This window comes from Marmota marmota, unplaced genomic scaffold (genome assembly GCF_001458135.2).
Source record: "Marmota marmota marmota unplaced genomic scaffold, marMar, whole genome shotgun sequence".
Lineage (NCBI taxonomy): Eukaryota > Metazoa > Chordata > Mammalia > Rodentia > Sciuridae > Marmota > Marmota marmota.
Window position 1 is genome coordinate 1 of NW_026007466.1, and position 4114 is coordinate 4114.

At 35.6% G+C, this 4114-nt stretch overlaps 1 long non-coding RNA gene across 1 annotated transcript; it reads right to left on the bottom strand.

Annotated features, from left to right (window-relative positions):
• Positions 1–6: 6 nt before the first annotated feature.
• Positions 7–4106, bottom strand: LOC125614811. The gene is made up of 3 exons (XR_007345366.1): positions 3000–4106; positions 1663–1743; positions 7–1472 (listed from the first exon to the last, which is right to left on the bottom strand). It is a non-coding gene; the product is annotated as an uncharacterized LOC125614811 (long non-coding RNA).
• Positions 4107–4114: the final 8 nt, after the last annotated feature.

The following is a 4114-nucleotide window of genomic DNA, read 5'->3' on the forward strand; positions in this document are numbered from 1 at the left end:
GTATTTCTAAAAGATAATGAGGGACTGATCTACTTAAAGATTATTCTTGTAAAACATATAAATGTTTTGCCACTTTTTCCAAAAAAGAAAGTTAAACCTCTCTTAGCCTTTCTTTAATTCTTGTTTTAGATAATGTCATATTGTGTTAACTAACATGATCAGTTAGGCCAGACTCATCTCACTTCAAATTTTATTCAAAAGATTGATATTTTATTTTAAAGATTACTGTGGTCTCAAACATAGGATATAATGTATAACTCAGCTAAGGTTTAAGATTATGTACAAATTATTTTTTTTTTTTTACTCTTGATAATTTCAAGAGTTTTTACTCTTGTTAATTTCATTTTAACTTTTTCTTTTAAACTTTAATAGCTATATGTTACTACCTTACAAAAGTACAATTTCAAATATAACAACCTAAATTAATTTGAAATATAAGGCCATTATCTACAGACAGATAGTATATAATGCTAACTTCCAGAACTAATAGAGACCTCAATTAAATAAAAGGGGTAGAGATGACTGTAAAGTTATAAATATTAAAGTTAAAGCCCAGTACTCTTAATTTAAGATGGGATTGCTGGATATTTAAGATCAAGGCTTAAAGATTAAGGTTAAAAAGGTGGGGTTGGGGGCAAGAAACCCAATATTTAGCTCTTGCCCTCTGAGTCAGCTTGAACCCAGGGAACAAGGGAACTTCTCTAAGAGCTTTGCAAATCTGGGTCAAGCTTCAGGATGGTTTCCCTGCTGTCTGCCGGTGGACCTTAAAAAAAGAAATCCAATCAGGATACATACTGTGAAAAAGGAGAGTCATTGGAAAAGAGAAATATTTTTGGCGTTTCCAAGGGAAGCCACATGGTCAGTGAGACCTTGACTTATCTAGGTGGATGGCATTAGCAGAGCTAAACAGCTGCTCATTAGTTACCCAACAGACACCCCAAGAAAACTCAGCTGACTCTTAATGATAGATAAAAACAAGGTCTCTTTAAACAGCTTGATCTTGAATACCTAAGAAATACACTTAAAATTAAAACACAGATCATTCCAATAAAAAGATATTTTACAAAAATCAGATGGCATTAAGTAGCTTAACAAAATGTTGTGTTTACATTCTTGATAACTCTGACCTGGTTAAAGATTTACATTCCCAAATTTAGCTTTGTCCTCTCTGGCCTTTTAGGCCTTATTATGAGGACAACTTCTCAGCTCTGACACCTCCTGGTGAGAGATTATTGATTTCTATCATCTTCATGATATTCATTGACATGTTCCAGATGACAAAACATTTATCTTTTATTAATCTCATATCAGCACTCATGTCTTTGTTTCTTTCATAGACCCATGTCCTGTGGAGTCACACAACTAAACACTCAAGGTCACTCCAGGTGAAATGGGCTGCACAAACTAACCAAACAGAGGCAGAGAAATACCTTTTTCTTTGGATTTTAAGATGGATCCTGCAACCTTGGGGTCTGTTGAAAGAGAGAGAGAAGCACTTACTGAACCTTTTCATTGGGAAGAAGCCATTCAAATTAGGCAAGGTGTAGGATTACAAGGGAACAGGCGAGTGTAACTCAACTGGTGCCCATGTGGGCAGCTGAACCTAAGGTCCTTCATGTGAATTTCCAGGGACACCAAAGAAAACACAGACACACACTTTACCTTTAATCAAGCTTCAGGATGGTTTCCCTGCTGTCTGCCTCAGGCTCCCCAAATGGGAAAGCAAGTGAAAGTCAAGAGAGGCTGGTGAGAGAGAATGAGCATATTCAGGAATGGGCTTTTCTTGGGGGACCCTCATTCTTAGAAAGTTCCATCAAAAAAAGTTCAGAGGTGGCAGGGTTACAAAGGACATGTGAGTGTAATTCAACCCAAAGGGCCATGGGGTGACATGCCTATGTCTTAAGACATACCCTCAAACTTCCGGGACCAGGACAATGTCCAGGTCACTATAATATGTAGTGCCAGTCAAAGCATCTCCCCTCCAGGATGGAAGGAGCAGATCATTCAGAGTGGCTCCCCACACTCAACCCTTCTGGGTTCTACCTACCCCTAGGGCTACTCCCAGGACCACACCTTATTATCCAACCATGGGAAAAGATGGAGAACCTGTCATGGCACTGCTGCACCAGACTACAGCAATCTTTCAGACCCCCATGGTGCATCGGGACTAAAGGTGCCTGAATTTGGAGTGGCTACCCACAAATTCCCTCTTTCTTAATATTTATAGGCAATTGGGGTATTACATTTTTAGTCACTGGATTCTTGGTTTGAGGTCATCATAATCTACTATTGAAACACAAAAGGAATTAGTAGAAAACATATCATTTCAATAATGTAGTCAACTTGCAAGATCCAAGGTTATTATTATTACTCTGACAAACACTCATCAGAAGATTTTTAATTTTTTCTCAATTCTATTGGGAAGCATTGCATTTGGCCATAGTAACACAGATATGTTTAATTGGCATGGCATTTAAACCTATCCACAAACCATAGAGCAGAAGGCTCATTTGCATTATTCAGTATATTGTCTTCTAGAGCATTTTAACTTAGTTCCAATTCTTCCATCAGAACTTATATGACTATGAAGGATCTTGGAAGTAACTTAAGTCAATTTTTAAGAAAATTCAAATGTTGTAAGTTTAAAACATTGCCATAAAGACTATAATTATAGAAGCAGGGAATGATATTTAATGTAGTCACTTCAAGGATCATGAGATCAGGAGCTTGCCTAGGTCTGGTTAATTGACATGCACCTGTTTCAAAGCCTGAATGTTAACTTCAGCATATTATACCTCTGAAATATTAGCTGGCAATAACTAGTGATACAATAAGATAAGTTGTATTTTTATAGGCTGCAGGATATTCATCATCCTTTCAGTTAAGTCTCACATTTAATGAGGTTTTTAGGTCTGTCAGTAATGTAAATATTTTGAAGGTAGAAGTCAAACATCTAAACATCCTTTTGGGTGCCAACTCACTGAGGGTTAGGTTATTACCAGTAAACTTCCAGGTGTGTGGCATCCTTGCATAATCAGCTTTGTCTATTCTGGGAGACCAGTGTAAAATATATCCATTATTTCTAGATATCTTCTGTCACACTGGCAACACATTTGCACAATCTATCCACTTAGGAAAGGTGTCAACTCCCATTGTAGAATGAGTAGGAGAATAATATGTTGGTGGATATCTTATGTAAATAACTGGCCTGTATAGAAAAAATATATATATTTTTAACAATCTTTCTGACAATTATCCAGAAAAGTAAATATAGTCTTAACTTTTAAGACCCAGCATGATTGGCTGGTTTAGGTTTCTTACATGCTGTCTTTTTCTCAAAAGATACTCCCAGACAGTCTGTTTACCATAAGATGAACATATATGAGTAATTGAATATTACAGTCAGTACAATTAATCTAGTTCATGGGTGGACTTTCCACTCCACACTTCAAGGCACATTAAAGGTGGACCTGAGAAATGGGTCCATAAAAATCTCTTCATAATTTTTACTTTCCTGATAAGCTCATGAAACTGCATGGCTCTAAATTCTATAGTTTGGAGATTTACCTTACTATTTCAGGCTTTTCAGTCATTTTCATGATGAGAGGTTTCAACTCCCCTTTGAAATCTGATTTAATTTACTGAATTATGTTGAGTAACAATAAAAGTCTTAATATTACAATTTAAGAAAAAATTTTAAAAATATTTGAAAGATCTAGTGTGTGCTTGTGGGGTCCTGTTTTTCCCCTTTTCTTTATTTAAAAGGTTGTTATAAATCATAATATTAGTAATTTAAATTATAGGGAGCCCTCAATCTCTTCTTGAGAGAAGTTTCCAAAATATCTCTATATCTCAGAATATCATCCTTAAATAGGTGTCTCTGAATTGTCTTTGAGAAAATATGATTAAGCTTACTTCCCAGTGTAGGGAGTATTATGTAAATCTTACAATTTTTTAAAATAACAGGTCCAATCAAAGAACTATATAATACCAATGAATTTCCAAAAAAGTTTGCAACCATTATTGCTCAAAAGCAATGTATGACTTTAATTTGGAGAAGATCAATGTTCTCCCAAATCTCACAGCTATCTAGCAAAAAAAAAAAAAAAAAAAG